Raw genomic sequence first — 22,148 nt, forward strand, 5'->3', positions numbered from 1 at the left:
AGCGAGTGGGTTTGATATATGATGCCGTCGAATCGCGTACCAATATCGGCAAGCCTGTCGCTTCTCCGCTTTCCAAGTAGTCCAACGGCGCTTTCACTTTCGATTAGTCGCATAATTTATGAACGGCCTTATTGCACTTTGCGGCGTTCAACAAAGCTGAAGCGACTGAATTGATACTATTTTCTTGACGCTGAGTATTTGTATTTATGACTAATTGTTGTTGTTTGTCATAGTCGTAAAATGTTCGCTTAAACGTAGTGATGAGTTATTGAGATTAACACACCGTTGCCAATAATGGATATAGTGTTTTGTGGTTATTGTGGATGTGAAGAAAACTATTCAAACTTGCGCCATATAATAAGATAAAGAATACTTAGTAGTAGTTATATAAAAGAAAATTTGACATATCACCTTAATGTATTTAGCATTCAACTCATTACAATCAAGGTCTATGTTTTGCAAACCATTGCAGGTTTAGCGTCAAATTGGATGTTAGATTCACAAAGAGATTAAGGCATTACCTCACTTTTTTTGATAAATCCCTAAGAGACTTTAGTGAACATAGGTTTTGTTGTGCGCGCACTCATTTTCAAAAAGGCTTTATTTAGCAATGATCATGACTTTCAAAACACTGCAGTGGTCCTTTAGACGGAGGGCAATTATGGATTCTAATTTTTGCGGAAATGACATCACCTTCCACTATATTCAGTTTGGAAACATACGTAGAGATGTCCTGTATTCCTGTCCACCTCACTCCTTCCCACTCTAGCTTCAATTTCAGCGAAAATATTATCCAATAAGAAGAAGAAGATATTGCAATATATTAAGTGAAGTATGTCAATAAGTTAAAATGCACAGTAACTTTTTTAAAATGCAGCACTATTTTTCCAAACGAACAGCTGATTAATCAAAACACTTCAGACTGCTATACATTTTCTAAAAAAATGTAAACTTTTCGACAACAAAACGGTAATTTCCAATATTTTAGATAAACAATATGTATTGCTCAATATTCACTGGGCTACTAATAGCAAACACTTAACGTTTAAAATAATGCTTAAATAAAATTACGATTTATTTAAGAAAGTCAGTGCGTAAATAACAATGTGGACATCATCAGCCGAAGATGCAAAACAATATTGGTATTGGTCAATATTGGCGACTGTGGGACGTTCGATCGGTTAATTAGGTTTGTAAGTGCTTAGATTTTTATGTTTTGTTGTTGTTTTTTACTTTTGACTTATAGTCTTACTTTGTGTTGTTTTTGCTGCATGACAGTAAATAATTTATAAAACTAAAATTCAACCCTCTACAAAAAGGTCACGATTTTATTTAGTTATTCATTAGTAATTATTTTTTCGTTTTTAAATTAATCCCCACCGGATGTAATAAACTTATATGAACGAAACACTTTTCGCACAGTTTTCATAATGATTTTTTTGGGATGGCCTTCAGCTCCTTCAGCAAATTTTGTTTTATCTTTTTGATCGACAGAAAACGGGTTTCACGTAGCGATAATTTCTTTTCGAGAAACAAGAAAAAATCACACGGAGCCAAGTGTTTTGGTGGTTGATCGATGGTATTCATTGCGGTTTTGGCTTTAAATACGGGCACAATCGTGTCTCGATGCGATAGTGCATTCTCATCACATTAAATTCATGAATTGATTTTTCACAATCCCGGCCGTTTACGACAGAATTGCCTCATATGTCCAAATAGAAAACCGTATTGACCATCTATTCCTCCGGAGCAAATTCATAATGCGTTAAACCACGAAAAGACCTTTTTGAGCAGCTGTGGCGTGTTTTTTTTTCTTGTTCAATGATTGTTGACTGGTTTCCCTGTCTAACACATAAAACCCATGTCTCGTCAGCAGTTATAATGCTTTTAATGAATGTGGGATCACAAATGACATGATCAAGCATGATCAAAGAGACTTGGTTTCGGTAATCTTTTCGAAAAAATTCAGCTTTATATATTCACTTACCATCTTTCTAACATTTGCCTTACGACTTTCTTTCTCTTTTTTAATATTTTCATCAGTTGTCGTTCAGAACGAGGCAAGTCTTTAACGATCTCTCGACCGTCGTTGAAGGCTTTGCACCTTTTTTTGATTTGTTAATCACCGTACGACTAGTATATTATATATTGTATGTTTTCGCCTAATTTTACTTAATCAAATGCTCCAATGCTATGCTCCAATTGGTTGATTTCATATCTGCTATCTGCTAGCGGAACTGTTCATTAGACTTCCATATAATTCTAGGTTGGGCTATTTATGTCTTTGACGCTCACACTCTAATACATTTTTTTAATTATGAACAATATTATTACCATAATAATTAATTTAGTTTACATAGGCTTATAATCATTGATAATTTACTCACCCACAGTACCAGTATGCCTGAGGCTTAGTCACCCCCGAATGAACACAATTGAAAGAAAAGAATTGAGAAAGCAATAATAATTTGGCATGCATTAGCACTACAGCGAGGCATAAATTCATTTAAGTTAATTGAAGAATATTATTCAACAATATTGTAGTAATTGCATTGTAGGTATATTTATGCTTACAGCCGTTGGTCACAAAAATAAAAGAAGCATTTGACTCATCATATATTATTTTGATATTATTAAGTATTAAATTTAATCTTGCTATTAGCTAGTTTCCAAACAAAATTTGCTTCAAAATTGAGTTAATAAAAAGTCGCACAAAGTTTTAGTTTTCCTGTAGCAATTTTTTTTTAATGCCAGAATTTACTATTTCTTTCCATGTACTATGACAATAACTTTACATCATTTGCCACTTAAGTTCAACTCATGCTTAGTTCCGCGAATATAAAATTTCATAAATATTTAAATTCGGTTTACATTGCTTTATGCATAAATAATTTGCCAAGTTGGCTTCTTATTTTAAATATATGCAAATCATAATGGAAAAGTTCTAAAAGTCGACATCACTTAGGCTCCTTCATAAACACTCTTCGTGTGCCTATGCTAATGGTTAATGGTTAATGACTGAATGGCAATAATATTAATAATGCAAAAAAATTAGAAGGAAACATTTCAAAAATTAGTAGACTCGACAAATTGCTTGATCTTATTACAAACCATTTTAGTATAGTGCTAACATAGAAACATAGCAATTCAAAAGATGACTATGAAAATTTTATTAGAGTTTATACAATTTATTAAAATTGACTAGACGGCCTACTTTTCTTGTCATCCCTTCCATTATTTAAATTTTCTTCCTGTTTCCATCCTCAGAGTATCATTAATATAATATATGCTGTATATTAAGTTACGATGTCTACCAGCGGTAAAACGGTTGTATGCCTCGTTCGTGTCTTCATCATAGTATTTTTCCATGAATACATCTTAGCAGAAACAAACTTGGAATGTTACCACTTTACCTAGGTCGCTACAGGTATTGCGATTGGTGTCGGTGTTAATATGTTAGATATTTTCGTTTTATTTTATATTTTGTGGTTGGTGTGATGTTATGTATTTCATATTGTTTTTTGAAAAAATAAAAATGAGAAAAAAAATGAAGGAAAATATTTTTGTTTTTTTTACTATTACGGTCAATGACAGGCGCTCATCAGCGGTCAATGCTAAAGTTTACAACAACTCATTCATGATCATTGACAATAACAACAACATTTTGACATTGAAATTTGACGAAGGAAGCAGTGAATGTGAAGACAAAAGGAAATTACCACACGGTAGTGTGACAAGAGATAAAAGTAAATGAAGTAGAAACTCAGCAGTTCGTAACATACACATATACATATTTTTACGCGCATTTTCGCATTTCGTTGCATCACCCTAATGACCTTACAAAATGGCGAAACATCTCCACTGACACTTAAAATTCATTGCGCTGCTAAAGAGCAAGTGTAAGAGTAAAAAATTTAAATCAAATTAAATATAACGAGCACATAGCTTGGTGAAGAGTAAAAAAACAACATTCTTTTATAACTGAGTTATGTCTAGACTGCAGTGCAGTAATTTTTTTATTTTCAGCAGACTTGCTTGCAAACTATTTGGACTGCTTGTTATTTGAGACAAGGTAATCCTTTAACATTATAAATTGTTCGCAATTGTCAGGAAACCTGTTAGTGTAGTGTAGTATTTAAGGGTATGAAAAAATTGAAAATTATTTACAAAAAGTTCCCACAAATATTTGTTTTATGAAAGTTCAAGCTTAGCAAATATTTTGATGTAGTATGAAAGCGTCTCTATGAATAATTGATCTGTATTGTTAATCGAATTGGATTACTTTTATCCAAGACTGATTAATATGATTAGTCAGCGAGTGATAGTTCACTTTAAGATAAGAGCTGCTTCCATACTGAGACTAGAAGTGGAAACTATCAGATTTTCGTTAGTAATTTATTTGAAGAAATTAAAATGAAAGTGCATTTTTTTCTTACATTTCTTCAATTTCATTCATAGAAAACTTTATTTTATTTTAGGTAATTATTAACTTTATAAATTATGGACTGTAAAAGGCCTCCAGGCACTGCTACGAATATTAGCCACCTAATCAGAAAATTATTCATTGCGGCCTGAAGTGTTGAAGTCGGTGTGGCCCATTATCGATTTAATTCAGTCAGATTTCAGAGTTTTGTTTTGTACACCTCTTGATTGATAGAACCAAAAAAAAAAAAACAACAAGTCTGGTGAAATCAAGGCAGGTAACTTCAGGGCCCAGAGGAAAGTGGAGTTCATCGATATTACTTTGTCTACAATTTTCGTTAGAGCTCCGCAATAATCGGTCTGGCTATGTGTATAGTTGGTCCATCTTGTTGAAAACAAATGAAATGGAGAGAGATATGTCTGAAACTCATTCAAAATCTTTAAATCTTTTCTTCAAAGAAGTATGCCCCCACCCTGTTTACATTTCGGTTTAGATCAAAATGCGCAATTTATCTAATTATTGTCGTCTTCGACCACTTCAATTATTTTTTGGCAAAATTCTGCGCGAATAACTAAATATAGAGGGTGTACCCGGCTTATTATTTGAACTTTGTACGGATACAGGCTTTAGTTATGACTGTCTCCTAACTCCAAGTTGCGTCGATAATTGTCAGTGGAAACCTGTATTGGCGATGCAACAGCCACGATTGTATCTTGAGTACGAACTTCGTGTCATTGAATGCAAAAGAAATATATGAGTTTCGAATGAAAATCAAAGATAAACTTAAAGCAACGAAAAATTTTAGAAGTTATTGAATAAATATGGCTAAATAAAATATAAATTATTAAATACCAGTTTTGTTACAAAAAGTTTCGACTTTGTCATAATCCGTGAAGAAAATTAATATTAATATATAGTATAATAGAAGATATTCGAAATAAGATATCATAAGTGGAGATGTAAACTAGATTATCTAGATACTGTATTTATTCTTTTGCTATATACAAATCATGATTACACGTTTTGATTAAACGCTTACGATTTGAATGTTCTTTTGGTCTTTTTTAAGTAATCTTTATTTCCTCATTGGGTACAGAATTTTTATCTCATGCTTTTGTTATTGAAATTGTTCAAAATAATATATCAAAAGCTATCTTCCTTAATGTTCAACCTCATTTATTTCCTCTTCCATTAAAAAAGAAAATAAAATTCGCTGATAGCAATCAGGAAAGTTACCGTTCCCACGACAGTCGGGTCTACGAAAACCGGAACGGACCCGGATTTTTATCCGGCCAAGCACTGTCAAATCGGCCGAATTCTGCCGTTACAACAAAAACATCAGGAAAGTTGTCAAAAATATATTCCAACATTTGTGACATGTTTACCAAAGCACCACTTGCAAGCGGTTCTATAATTTTCATTATAACAACCTACGGCGTTACATTACCGTGCACATAATTACAACACTGTTAGTTTAAGTGGAAGTGTCAATCGATCAAAGAAACGTTAAGGGAATAATAAAAATCCATTTGAGGCAACGCATTAAATTGCATTTAGATGATGAGATGAGTTTTTTTTTGAACTACCTCAGTAGCAGAAGTACACATCGATATACAAATCTGCAGGGGTGTGTTCACAAACAGGCGCACACTGAACGTATCATTAAGACTTGACGTATACTTGCCCTTTGGAAATGCGCCAGCAACACCGCGTGAAACCTACCGACAAGTCTGACGTAAAAATAGAGATACTATACTTCAAGCAGCACATGACCTCAGTTGGGTCGTTTCATGATGTAGTGGAAAGCATAAATTTCACGAAGTTATTTCGGAATAGAAGATAATGCTGTGAACAATATAAGGCAACGCACCAGTAAGTCATTTAGCTGTCATGGAAAGCAGTGAGCGCCATTCATTCAGGACCAACGCTGAGCCACAGTGTCGAATGCCCTACCAGCGTTGTGAGGCGAAACGGCGCGTGGCATGATTTTGGGGTGGCGTGGGTATTAAACAAGAAAGTCATACATACAAATCATAACTAGGAAGCAAACCAAAAATAAAGCTATGCAAACGGAATAAGCGAGCGTCTTGTAACACTTGTTGCGTAGTACTTGGGTCGTCGCATGCTCTCTTTTGTTTACTCACAAGTTGCTTTTACCTCCTCCAGCCTTCATTTAGTTGGTGATGGTCAACCGCAGTCATTAATTTTATGACAAAGCCAAGCTGTTTTTTACCGGTTACCGTATTGCGCTCTTCGCTGCTAAATTCAATGTAGGTAACAGCGTCGACGACGTCGTTAACCTCAACTTCACTGCGGCATACGACCTACAGCGGCTGCAACAGTAACAGAGATAGCGGCAGTGATCTATACTGGCAGAGGTGGTAACAGCGTCTAGAACAGTAATCAAGACAGCGGCTGTCACAGTAGCTGTTAATGGCTGTCTGTGAATGAATGCCGCCATTCGCCAGCCGTTAGTTTTGCTTGCCTTCAGTCTGATGTTATTATCGGAGGTATGTACATATGTTCAACATTCGATCGGAAATATTCTGCAGAATTCTGCTTGAATTTCTCGGTCACACCTTACTCATTCAGCGCGTCCTCTGTCAATTTAAAATTGATCGTGTTACGCTTTGGTCGTCATATGTTGATTGCCCATTAAATTTGAATTAAATTTCAATTTGCGATCTTGTTCGTTTGTGTATTTGCTCACTAATTGATTTTAATGGTGAATGGATTAACCGAATTCTGTTTTTGGGGAAATATGCAAATACGAAATATGTTCGCATAGATGATTGTGCTCGAATTCTTAATAAAAGTGTAGAGAACTTAATTTTGAAAAATTTGGATTTAATATAGAATTATTTGTAAAAAATACCAAAAACCGCTAAGCTCAGAAACTGAAGCTTTTGTACCATACACAAATAAGAAAATTTCCATACAAGAACTTGATTTCGATCGGTGTTGTTGTTGTAGCGGCAGAAAATATTTCTGAACTAATTTCAAGAAATAGTGCCGATTGGACAGTGATTGGCCGAATAAAAATCCGGATTCGTTCCGTCTACTTAGACTCGATCGAAGTGAACGATGTCGATTAGTCAGCTTCTATGACAACTTTATACTGAAGGGGTTCGAACTGACTAATTTATTTAATATTTCATGCCATAATTGTCATTTACCATATTATATATTATATACTATATTAAGTTCTAATTTTTTATGAGTGAGCCTTCATATAAGTATTTATATAGACATATGCGGTTTATGAAAACACGCATGTACAAAATTTAATATTGTATTTATTTTCAATATAAAAAAGATGTTTATAAATATTTTAATACCGCCTAAAGCCTATTACCTACCTACTAGTAACCAAGAGAACACCAAGCAACAACAGCGTGGCATTGCCGAGCGAACTTTTTCCAACTATTGACCGGATATTGAATTTATCGACATCATTTAACTTTGCCATTTACTACAACGCATCGGCAGAGCTTAAATAAATAAAAGCAACACCCTTTCAACCTTCATGTTCATCATCATTTATTTCACCAATCGCACCGGAGTAACACATACATAGCTTAAAAGGATTCACAACATTTTTTAGTGCAGTAAGTCATTTAAGCAAAGCCAGGGACTAAAATTTTGGAATTGCCAAAATATTTCAAAATCATTTTTCTGTTCTCCGTCATTGATGTTGATGATAAATTCACATAATTGTTGTACAACAACAAACAATTAATATCTTTGATGAATTTACATTCGGAATTCACATTGCATACCAAAATCGCAAATACATTTTCACACTCAATCCGATACATAAGCATATTATTGAATAAGTATGTAATATAGGGATGTACAATAGTAGTATTTGGTTATACCCAAATGTTCTTATGAAGCAGACGCGGTAAATTTCCATTTCAAAATTTGCTCTAAGTATAGTACTTTTGCTAAGTATAGTACTTATATGCAAATTTTAAAGTGGAAATTTACCGCTACTTTTACTAAGTATTGTACTTATATGCAAATTTTAAAATGGAAATTTACCGCTTCTACCGTGCTGCTCAAGGGCTGCAATGTCTGGGAGTAAGTTGTCACTTAATTAAATTTGTTAAATACTCTCTTCAAATGTTGTTTAACTGTTTGTTTATGCTTCTCACAGTCATTCCATTTACTTGCCTTGTTTGACATTTCACAGATTTAACATGGCAGCGTGACAATGTTGACATTGCAGCAACCCAAAACTTTGGCTTCGAACACACTAATATCAGTGTGTGCCTGTATGCGTGCTTACAGTATTCTAGGTATGCTTAGACTCGTAATGTCAAGCCCATCACAGTCTATTGCCGAAAATTTCAAAATGCCAACTTAATTTAGAAGATATTTGAAAGTATTTTTTCGTAGCAGTTTCGGTGGTTCAGGGATATGTTTATTGTCAACTTTGTCTGTATGTGCTTTCACGCATTTGTCGCGGTCATTAGCATTGATTTGACTTTCACTAGACAGCGATGGAAGACAATTTGCAAATCTGCAATTTCGTTTAACGTTTTTAAGATTGCAATTTCGAAGATAAAGCAAGTGTCCGTTAACTTGCAAAGAAAATATAATATTATAATGACTTTAAATCAAAAATTGTCAAAGCAACGTCGTGTTTAGTTAGCAAATATACCAACTCATATTGTTATTGGAGGAGCCAAGCGAATCCAGGTCCTTTTCCACCTGGTCCTTCCAAATGAGTAGAGGGCTTCCACTTCCTCTGCTTCTCCCGGCGGGTGCTGCGACGAACTCCATTCGGACGACATGACCTAACTTGTAGTACGCTCAACCATGTCATTGTCCACGCCTAAGCACCATTTAGCAGGCCGGGAATAATGAGTGACTTATGGGGTTTGGGTTTTGTTCGCCGAAAGAGCACTTTACTTCTCACTTGCTTACTCAGTCTAAAGTAGCACCATTGGCAAGAGTTATTCTGCGTTGGATTTCGAGGCTGTCATTGTTGTTGGTGTTAATACCGGTTTCAAGATAGACGAAAGTACCTACTAATTCGAAGTTATACCTGTCAAAATTGGCGTGGGAGCCAAGTCACGCATGCGACGACGGTTTGTTTGTAAAAAGGATATTTCCTCTTGCCCTCCTTCACTGTCAGACCAATTTTATTCGATTTCTTATCGATTCTGAAGAAAGTAGAACTAACGGTGCGTTTGCAGAGGTCAATAATATCAATATCATCAGATTGCAATATCATCTCATATATATCTGCACTTTACGTCAGCCTTGAAGATGATATAAACGTTTATATATAAGGATTAAATGACGACACATGTTCCGTGGTAAGAAGTGTAATAAAGAAAATAAGTAAGTGACCGTGACTTGCCAAAATCGTTTGTATGTTTATATTCTTAATCGAATACTTTTATTGTAACAAATGCGAGCTGCCACGTACTGGCTGAAATATATCCGAATATTTTCATCCGTATATACCTAGGCAATACATGTTTCTCAATATATGTAGTTGCATTCCAAATTTTATTAAAAAGCGATTATTAAATCAACAAAAAAAAAAANAAAAAGCGATTATTAAATCAACAAAAAAAAAAACAAAAAAAAAAAAAAAAAAGGTTTCCATCATCATTGTCTCTAAATATAAATAGCTAACACGACAAACTGTTCAATAAAGAGTCTCAAAAGTAAAAGTGGCTTTAAATTTTGCATTTACTCAGCAAAGGAGTCACTTTATTCACAATATAATCATACATATAAAAATGTAGTTATATGTATGTTTATAAATATGTATAGATCCTTACACACGAGGTGTGTTCGCGAATTTTGAATTTTTTGTGGCTTTATGTTGATACTCATGTCTCTCACTTATGCCGACAAGCTCGGCCATTTTGAATGTTCATTTAAATGTTGACAGCTGCTTTGCTTGCACGTGTTTTGGATCGTCTTCGATTTTGACCTATTCAAAAAAATGGATCAAAGAACCTGTATCGAATTTTGTGTGAAAAACGAAATTAAGTGCGCGGATGCATTCCGAATGTTGAGTGTGGCATACGGAGAAGCTACCTTGGACCGAAGCAACGTTTATCGGTGGTACAAAATGTTCTCAGAAGGCCGAAAAGATGTGACAAAAATTAGCTTTTGAACCACGATAATGCCCCTGCTCACACATCGGTGCTTGTGAGCGACTTTTTGGCCAAAAACAACACACTAATGATGCCGCAGCTACCGTATTCCCCAGATCTTATTCCCTGACCTGATGAGACCCATGAAAGGACGACGCTAGGCTTCTCTTGACGAGATAAAGACGGCATCGAAGGAGGAGCTGAAGAAGATAAAAAAAAAAATGATTTTTTTGAAGTGCTTCGTACATTGGAAAAACCGCTGGCATAAGTGTATAATATCTCATAGGGATTACTTTGAAGGGGACAAAATAGATATTCATGAATAAACAAATAATTTTTGAAAAAAATACAAAATTCGCGAAACTTTTGGAACACACCTCGTACATCGAATTACGTAAAAAAGCCATAACCACACACGCGTTTGAGATCAGCGAATCCACCCTACCGAAGCAAAAATTATTTTTGTTACATATTTGAACGTACTTTTCTGTACTGGTGGTGCCACAGTAGGAAGCAACGGTATTTTAATAGTAACAGCATGTTGCATTGATGGCAGTTGAAGCCGTTAAAAGAAATTCAGTTCTCTGCCGTAAATCAAGAAAAAAATTTCATAGTCTTAAATGACGATACAGTTTCTTTCCGTAATTAGTCCACTATTGGTCTTAAATTAGTAAAAATGTAGATAGGATTAACAAAAATTTTTAAAAGGCTGCAAAATATTAGCACTCCTCTGATTTGAGGGTGATATCTAAAGTAAGCCTTATCTGCTAACTCCGTGGATTTGGTAAAAAACATAATTTTCATTCATCATAGTTGCACAATGTCTCTTATGTTGGAGCATTGGGAGCCGAGGAATATAACCAATCTTAGCCGGCTGAAAACTGGGTATTTGCTTAAAAAATTATCCAGGATCTCATCGTCTTCCGCGCATGTTCTGCATTTCGCCGTATCCCCTTTTTCAATTTTCTGAAGGTGAGCGCCCATTGATGACTACTACATTATTACTAAGTTCACGTTTGCTTAGAATGAGAAGCTTTTATCAACCATCAACACAACCTAAAGCAAATTTCTAGTTTGCTCTATGTGGATGAAGTTCCTAGACCTGTATTATTCCCATAGGGTCCATTACTTCATTTAACCTTTGAAGGAGTTGAATGGTCTACCGCAGCTTACTGAAATTGTGTTTGCATTTCGTTCTATTGCTATATGATTGGGTACCCAGAAGATATTAGCCGAGTTACTTACCGAGAGTCTAGTTATTGTCTGCTTGCAAAACCCAATGCGGTGAGGCTTGCATAGTCTTAATTGCTGTTTGGCTATCCACTAGAAAGTGAATAGATTTGCTGCTTTGAGCAGAAGCCCATTTGACACTTTATATTATCCCCTTAATTCAGTGCTAAAAACTGGATTCTAGTCATTTAGTTTGAGGCTACCTTCTACATATGGATTACTACAGCAGAAGCCGGACTTTATTGCTATTTCAATCTTTGATCCGTCGTTAAATGTGTAGATTTCGCTTTGGGAACATTCGATCACAGAATCGTTGAACTACTCTTCTCTACTGGGGAACGAAAACATTTCGTTTAGCTTCTCATGGATCCAACAGTGACGATGATTCCGAGTCTAATGATATAAAATTTTGAGCCGACGACCGTAAGCATTGCTTTATGTTTCTCTTGTATATGTACTGTACAAGAAGCGTTCCAGAGTAAACAGGACTTAAAAAAACATAACAAATGGTTTTGTCGGCAAAATCAATTTATTTTGCTCAAAATAGGCTCCTTCTGCTTCATTACAGCTTTTTGCACCGTTCAAAAGCATGTCGAACGAGTGTTTTAGCTCGCAGGCCAGTATGACCGCCAGAATGCTGGTGCAAGACTTTTGAATGGCCTCTATGCCTGCGTAACGCTTTTCCGTCATGGGCAAATTCATTTTTGCGAAAAGTCGCACGGCGCCATATCAGGTGAATACGGGGAGTTATTAATGGCGAAAATGTGAATTTCGGTCCAATAATCGGTCACAAGATGTCCTTTGAATGTTAAATTCTAAGCAATTTTTGGTCGTCAATCAATTTGTGAGGAACAAACCGTGCACAAACCTTTCTTAAGCCCAAATATTGGGTCAAAATGCGATAAATCGATGGTTTGGAGATGTTCAATTATATTTCCATGAATTTCAATTATGATTATGGCTGATTTTTGATTAATTCACGCACAGTTTTACGGGTTTTGATTGGCTAACATGTTAATAATAATACCCAACGATTACCCTCCTCCCGCCCAACCGACGCGAGGGGCGCAATCCGCGAACGAGCGGAATTAACCGAGTCATAAAAGGCAAGGGAGTTTTAAGCGTTACGATCTTAAGCTGCTCAGCTACAGAAACAAAAATTTCAACAGCCAAAATTAAGAATTAAATTCGAGTTCATAATTTTTAAATGTTACTTGTAAAGAGTAGATAAAATAATTTTTTTTAATGGTAAAGAGTGAATCTGTTAGATCAAATGTGCTGGAATGAGAATTGAAATCGTGACATATACGGCGGAATGGTTCGTTTAACTCGAACTTTGTTCTAGAGAATTTTACTGACCCATTGATGAGTTTTACAAGAAATATTATACCAAGCATTTCCCTACGACTAGCGAGTGTAGGGAGATTTATAAGTTTTAAACGGTTAGTGTAAAGGGAAAGATTTAAATTGGAATGCCAATGCAAATGATTTAAGGAAAAAAGTAAAAATTATTCTTGAACGGACTCTATTTTCTCAGAATGAACCAAGCTCATTTTTGTACCGATAACACAAACATACTGACACTTAAAACGCAACAACTTTACTTCCAACCGATAAAATGTCATATGAAATGTCACTGGACAATAGGAAAATCGATAAAGATAGCAGATTTAAACGCACTAGTTGACATATGGATGGCGCCACCAGGGGGCGCTAGATTCAAAAAGTCCTGTTTCTTTGGAACGCGCCTTGTATGCATGTATTATATTTAGTATTACTCAAACAAAAGCTTACTAAAAGATCTTGTTTGGTTTCATGATTGTAACAATATATACATATATAATATAAACATAAGATATTCTGCCTTAGCTATGAATGTAAAAAAAAGTATTCCTTATCGCAGTGAAACATGTTCATTAAGCGTAAAGCTGTAGGCGCTAATTTAGTTTTTTTAGCTACTGTCTTGCCTCCATTATGCATCTACATCCTCTTTCTCATCCTCACATATAAACAGTTAGCACAGAAAGTAACTTTGACCACCAAAATAGGTAATAAATAAGTGTATGTGAAGATGTAAGTGAAAGAATAATGGTAATGCCAAAAGTTGTACAATCGATTATATTAATGAAGCGAAGTTTGCAGAAAGTCGTAGCTTATCCAATTACAGCCACTGCCTGTGATGATTATTCTAGATGTACATAAGTCAAACGTATTTCTATACCAAATGACGTGAATCGTTCAGTTAAATAAAGTCTATCGTTAATTTTCACATACATATATATATGTCTGATTACTTCCGTTAGTATACAATTTCTACCAGAATAAGTGCTGTATATAAGAATAATTGATTTTTAGAGTCTTTTTTGATTTTTAGGTAAGTAATTTTACTGTAGATTGCAGTTGTTTGACCTTAATTAAATTTGAAGCTTGAATACACAGTGTGTTTTATTGGAAATAATGGTGACACACTTTGGCAAATGACAATTGAAATCAGCGTAAATCACTTAAGTCGTTAGGCATTGTGGTTAATCGCAGGCAAAGCAATCTGTTTACCGAAAAAATGTGATTTTAGCATCAACCATAGCCAAAAAAATAAGCAGACGCCAAAATTGTTATTTACCGATATGACATTTTGCGGGTGAGTGTGTGTGATTAAGTCTCCTGCAGATATAAGTGGTTACCGCCCGCTTATGGTACATAAACGTATGTTATTCTGTGCTGTTGGGTGGGCGCGCCATGAAAGTGCCAACAGGCACCAAATGTATGGAATTAATTAGATTTTGCGACGCTGTCACCCTTTGTGAGCGCACACAGTTGGAAATCTATATCGCTTTGTATGTGTATATGTGCCAGTAACTTACCAATACACACTCACGTGTGCACTGCAATGCTGCGTAACCACTTTGCGGTTACCTTATCTCTTTGGCTAAATAGGGCTTCGTATCAAATATCGGCTGGTTTTGGCGCAAATGTACATGTTAAGATGGCTAACGTTCCGAAACGTTGGAAATGGATGTCCTAAAAAAATATTCATTTATGCATACACAGACAGTGAACGCACGTAATACAGTATCAGCCGATTGTCTACTTGAAAATGTGGCCTCAAGTGTTTGTGGTTTTTTATTGTCCCTGTTTGCTTAGCTTAAAATTTTTTTCGGCGATACAAATTATTTCCATTGTGTGCATTTAAAATGCATCATAAATGTTGCTAAAAAATTAAGTCCACATAGCTGAGAGACCAAAAAAAATTTAAATCCTGTGAAAGCAACATTAATATTAAGGAAAAGTCTGCATATATTAGCTTGTCAAAAAAGTCTTGCGGTATTTTTATTGAATTTTCAATTGTTCATACATTTTTTTTTTTTTTGATTTGTCGCAATTTTCGACGACAGGCCTTCCGGAGCGTGGCGCATCTTCGACCACCTCTACACCAGAACGAAAACGTTAAAACCATCGTTGTGCGGTAGAAATAAAAACTGTATCGGGTCCATAAACTGCACAAATTTTATTGGCGGCTTGAGATGCATTTTTGCCCTTATCGTAGTAGTACTGTAAAACATGCCGTATTTTCTCTTTATTTTGCTCTATGTTTGCGATGCTATAACTCACGACCGACTTAAAAGAAACGACAATGAATCAAACACGTGTTAGCGCGTGAAATGAGCTTTCCAAAAAACCTAATATATATTATTTACTTTAATGCACAGCTGAAAATGAAAAGTTTGTGTTTAAAAGGGTGCTCCCTTTCAACCACTTGTGATATTAACAAATAAATTTTCCTCTTTAGCAAAGGGAGCACTGAGCTGAGCATATGGGATATTTGTTTACTTCGGCTTATGTAAGCTAAACACACGTTAGATATGTGTAATGGTTTGGTGTCAACGAGCCGTTAGCGAAAGGCGATCTTGTGGAAAACATAAAATTAGTTATCGAAGATTCTCGCGGCATTATATTGACTTATTTTATATTGAGATTTTTTCGTTACATTTGTGGTACTCGTAACTGCCGTATGTAGGAAGTAGTGCTTTCTAAACATACACATTACATTTAGATTTAAATCAGGTATATTTACTTTGATACTATTTTTATGTTTCATTTTATATTTTTCTTCTTCCATTTTTCTTTTCTATTTGGGCGCCTTTCCACCACACTGTAAGGCAGCAGAGCGAACATTGAATCGTAACTGTTCAAAGATGTATTCGAAACTGTTGACGTCACAATCGGTGTGTTATTATACCTATCAACCTGCATGAATCCCTTCACAATATCATGATTCACAAATTTGGTGATGTTTTCAAGGTAAGCTAAGTTAAATAGAGTGTGATCGAAAGTGGAAAAGGCAGGAGTGTACAAAATTCTTGTATATGTCAAATGAAATGTTTTGTCATTGTATGTGCACAAGTTCTACTGGCATTGGATGGTTTTGAAATGTTTTTACATGCCAACTCATTTCATTTGATTTAATCTCAACTTATGTCATGAATTCTATTTGATTTTTTCAACAGAGTGGTTTTAGTTATTTTTTCTCTCACAGGGAAAGCCATAATTACATCGTCATGCTGCGGCTCTGTGTGTCTCTATACAACGGTGACCAGAGGAGTTCTGGTGGCCAAACGCATTTCCAGTCCAGTATCCGAACAACAACAATGTTAGTCCTAATTCATCACATCCCGCCGGCTTTACTTCTATTAGTAGCGTAATCCCCACTAGCAACAACCCTCAACCAACCATATGAAATCTTAAAACAAAAAAAATGTCAAGCTGTCATGATATTTTTGCTCAATGTTGTTTTCCAACAAAAAACAACGACTTGGTGAGGTTTAAGGTCCGACGGATTAATTGGTCTATATTTCTTCAAACAGGATGCCGGTGACAACGTAACCTTCAATGACGACCGTTATCGCGCCATGATAACCGATTATTTGATGCGTGAAATTGAATCCCGTAATCTCGGCGATATTTGGTTTCAACAAGATGGCGCCACTTCCCACACATCACATTGGCCACCAAGAACATTTGTTATTACACCGTTACACTGTTTCCTGTGAAGATATGTAAAGTCTAAAGTTTATAGGGACAATGCCGCTTCGCTTCATTCCTTGGAGCAAAACATGACATGTGTCATTCGCCATTTACCAGCCGAAATGCTGAAACGAATCATCGAAGATTGGAATCAACGGGTGGACCGTCTAAGATAAAGAAAACATATATGCCAAAGAATGTTCTCTCGAATGGTGACTGTTTTGAAGTTTCTTGTATTTCTTTAAAGAAGTGGGGAAACTCGAAATGGAAATAAAATTTAGTTTTATGTAGTTTGAGGTAGGCTGGATGCTCTAAGCAGACACTGCATCAGAAATAACAGCCGTATTTTCTACTAAGTGTTTCTTTGAACTGGTTTTGAAAGAAGAGCAGCTGATGACGTTGTAAAATTGCAATTGCGACTGATCAGATATTAAAGTACTATATAATTACTATAGTTAAGTTATTTTATATTCATATTTTTATTCGTCATTGGGAAATACTGAGCTAAACTAGCTGTAAGTCTTATTATGCTACGTCTTTGACTCAGACCGCTCATTACCAATATTGAAATGTTATGTATAATATAAGTCTATCAACATGATTGGTGGAAAAAGCACCACTTCCCCACTCAAACAAAATTTTGTACAACTTTTTTTCATTACTTACTCATATTTTCTAATAGACACTTTTAACATATATTACGAACTTTCATAAAAGACAAACATGCAAGTAAACATAGCTTCAGATTTGTTAACAGATTTGAAAATGTAAACCGTAGTATTTCCAATTGGTTACAGTAAACCACAAACTTCATTTTCCAGCAGTGCGAGCGCACTTTTCTGTTCCTAATTTCTTCTTAAATTCAATTTTCAACATGCAGCATGAAAACGCCGAAGTATAAGCACACATGAACTAACTTTGGAGAAGAATTTGCCTATCATTTCAGGCGCTATTTACTGATAAGTAATAAAGTTGAGGAATATATCTTAAGTTTAAAAAATAAATTTTTAGCAAACTAGACCCATCAACCTCGTGGTAAATTGTCAAAACATGAAAAACCAGTTCAGGTGCCCTTTTGTAGACTGCAATGCTTTTAAAATTTCCAACACCGCTAATGAAGCAAATATTTTGTACGACTTCGTATACTATATATTTAGCATACAGCATCCAGAAATGTGGGCGATTTGATATTTTAGTGATACTTGTGTATTTTAGTATTTTTCAAGAATGTTTTGAAGAGACTTGTACAGTGTGCATAAAAATATGAAAACATTTTAAACAAGAAAAATGTCTTATCAATTCTGTGTTACGTATGCATGTATATTTATTACTGATATTTCCGACAACAAAATACATTTAACAGACATTCGGAATGTCAGTCCAAAATATTTTCAAGGTAGATTGCATGTTTACAAAACAGATGATGCTGCGAAATTCCAATAAATAACTACATATACAATATACAGCAGTGGAATTGCAAGGGAGAAATACAATATACTCGTATCTCTGGTATGGTGTGGCGTGAGCAGTTATGGTCCAGTTATAACTATTTTCACAGTTCATATAGCAAATCATAATGGAATTAGCTGAGCAATATTGTCCCTTCATATATTCATTATACTCTCGCAACAAAGTTGCTAAAGAGAGCATTATAGTTTTGTTCACATAACGGTTGTTTGTAAGTCCTAAAACTAAGAGAGTCAGATATAGGGTTATATATACCTAAATGATCAGGGTGACGAGTAGAGTTGAAATCCGGATGYCTGTCTGTCCGTCCGTCCGTCTGTCCGTCCGTCCGTGCAAGCTGTAACTTGAGTAAAAATTGAGATATCATGATGAAACTTGGTACACGTATTTCTTGGCTCCATAAGAAGGTNAACGGTTGTTTGTAAGTCCTAAAACTAAAAGAGTCAGATATAGGGTTATATATACCAAAGTGATCAGGGTGACGAGTAGAGTTGAAATCCGGATGTATGTCTGTCCGTCCGTCCGTCTGTCCGTCTGTCCCTCCGTCCGTGCAAGCTGTAACTTGAGTAAGAATTGAGATATCATGATGAAACTTGGTATACGTATTTCGTGGCTCCATAAGAAGGTTAAGTTCGAAGATGGGCAAAATCGGCCCACTGCCACGCCCACAAAATGGCGCAAACCGAAAACCTATAAAATGTCATAACTAAGCCGTAAATAAAGATATTAAAATGAAATTTGGCACAAAGGATCGCACTAGGGAGGGGCATATTTGGACGTAATTTTTTTGGAAAAGTGGGCGTGGCCCCGCCCCCTATTAACTTTTTTGTATATATCTCGAAAACTACTATAGCTATACCAAATTGTATAAAGTCGTTTCTTTTAGGCATTTCCATATACAGTTCAAAAATGGAAGACATCGGATAATAACCACGCCCACCTCCTATACAAAGGTTATGTTGAAAATCACTAAAAGTGCGTTAACCAACCAACAAAAACGTCAGAAACACTAAATGTTACGGGAGAAATGTCAGAAGGAAGCTGCATCCAGGCTTTTTTAAAAATTGAAAATGGCCGTGGCGTCGCCTACTTACGGACCAAAAACCATATCTCAGGAAGTACTCAACCGATTTCAATGAAATTCGGTATATAATATTTTCTTAACACCGTGATTACACCGCACCCTCTTTAAAAGCGGTTTTCTCAAGACCGTGTTTTTGAAGTCGGTTGGCAAGATTTCTCGAGAACCACTCAAGCGAGCTGCATTAAATTTTACTCAGGTCTTTGAGATACAATTTGAAAAAAAATATCGTAAATTGTCACTGAAATATAATTTTTTTGTAAAAATGTCAGCCAAAAATCCAATATTCTGTTTTTTTACTTCGTCCAAGTTCTAAGTTGAGGTTTTAACTAAAACGTGTTTTTTTCACTTTAAATGGTAATGTAAGGAGTTATCCTGCCAACGCGGGTGCAACTCTCTTCCGATGGGACTCCGAAGATGGCATCGCAATGGCAGTGTTTAAAATTCTTTTTTCCAAAAACTTCATAAATAATAACAAAAAATTCTAAAGAAATACCCAAGGAAATCGCCACCTGATGGGCAAACAGACAACTCGCCTCGTCATCCTGATCTTTTTTTTATATAAAACGATATCAATCTCAATTAGCTTTAGGCGTTACAAACAACCATTACGATGACGAAAATATTACATTCTATAGCAGCATGTCACAAGCATATACTTAACATAAGTTGCATAACCAAGTTTTATTTGGGTCACGTGAGCTTGATAAGTAAGAAACCTTAAACGCCAACACTGTCTCATGAAATGAAATAACATTTCAGATGGGAAGAGTTATTTATAAAACAAAAAATTAAATCTTCTTTAACAGATTTGTCTACATTGCATATAAATCCTTTAATTACATATAAAACAAAACGCTTAAATAAATTTAGCTTAAAATATTTCGGCTTCTGTTTTAAAGTGGATAAACCCTTTCATAATTATGCAAAGGTCGCAAATTTATTGTTGCCAAAAAAAAAAAAAAAAAAAAAAAAAAAAAAAAAAAAAAAAAAAAAAAAAAAAAAAAAAAAAAAAAAAACACAAAAAGCAAAATTTCTACTTCAACAAATCTGTTGCATGAGTTAAACCTAAATTCATAAAGCCTGCATACCCAAAATAATACTTGCTCTACTAACCGTTTTAATAATTTATTTATGATAATCGTATATTTCGACGTGGCGAGTTTATGGCTTAGAAGCTGCCATCATAGACCCAATTGTGAGAAAAATTACAAAATCATACAAATTACCGAAAGGGGGAATCCTCTGCTGACAACTTTTCGTATGTACAATGGAGAGAACAAGCAGATAAGTGAAAAAAAAAAAAAAAAAAAAAAAAAAAAAAAAAAAAAAAAAAAAAAAAAAAAAAAAAAAAAAAAAAAAAAAAAAAAAAAAAAAAAAAAACCAAGTAAGAGGCGATAAAGCGTGACAAGTAGTTCATAAGAGCGACAGCAGAAAATGAAGTAAAGGGTATATAAAATAAAAAGGTAAGTATTAACATTAGGTAACATTTCAGTACATTAAGTAACATTAAAGCCTAAGCCACAGGCTGCATACATAATCATTATTTCGTTACTCAAAACAGTGCGGTTTCTATGTAAGCCTTTTTATTATGACACCTTGGAGGCATGCCTAAAGAGTGTTGCCCATAGGCTGTTGTATAGAAGAACGTGTACAATTATATATGGAAAATATGGAAGTTGTCAATGGTGTTATTGTTCTTGGTGTTGACGTCACACTTGTGCTGATGTTATACACAATATTTTCATAAAAATATAGCTAAGGTGTGGGTATAAAACGGTAAAAGGCAGCGGAAAGAACACTAAAATTAAGGGTTAGCTTTAAAAATACTTATATACCCAATGCGTGACGAATTAGGAGAGAATGTTGAATACTGAAAACGCTACTAGTCTACTTTTGGAGGGAGACATTCTAGTTACATACATGTTTAAGACTTCTACTTATGAAAGCTTATAATTTCGTAATTTAAATCTCTCTGACTACTAATATGAGTATACCAAAGAGACTATGTTGAGCTTTCCCAACAATTTGCAGAAAATTTCCGCTGTGAAGTGTTACAAGTGACGCCAACCATATGTACATGTATTGGGTATAACTTACGCTTTCGAATCCTGGGTATAAAAATACTTAATTTTACCCCAGGCTATTATATTTATAACTTAATAAACGAAGCCTTTACGCGTACATTTTACAGGCCTATTAATCTCTACATTATGTCAACGAGAGGCCCAAAATATAACAAATTTGTTATCAAATGTGCGAAATGGCTGTAAAGTGGCAGCAAATAGATTTAAATGTGGCAGTTTCTAGTGATACGATCTGAAATTGTTATTAATTCTAAGATTTTAATAAACGGAGCGAACTTGTTAACGTCACGGTTACCCAATAATTCTTTACAGGGATCGCTACCATTGTACAAGTACGGTTCAAAATGACTTTTGCTCATTACTTGGGGTTTGATATTTCTTCTATGAAATTTTGTTTAACATGTTAACGTTAAAAAAATAATTTTAATATTTTTGGTATTAAAGGACATGAAAATCAATTTCACAAATTATTATTTTTTTTCCAAGTTCCTATGCAGTTTTATTAGTATCTATAAGCAAAATGATTTCGCTAAGGTTTATTACTTGTGAGGTCAATTATTGGAACACTGTTATTAAATCTTCATAAACATACGAAAATGTTAAACAAACAGAAACTAAAACGAGATGATGATCAAATAAATGTGTGATTTGTAATAAAAGTCTAAATCGGTAGAAATCATAAAACTATACGAAGCGCGGACAAGGCAAATAAGGAG

Source organism: Bactrocera latifrons, unplaced genomic scaffold (assembly GCF_001853355.1).
Source record: "Bactrocera latifrons isolate USDA-ARS-PBARC rearing strain unplaced genomic scaffold, ASM185335v1 scaffold_3, whole genome shotgun sequence".
Lineage (NCBI taxonomy): Eukaryota > Metazoa > Arthropoda > Insecta > Diptera > Tephritidae > Bactrocera > Bactrocera latifrons.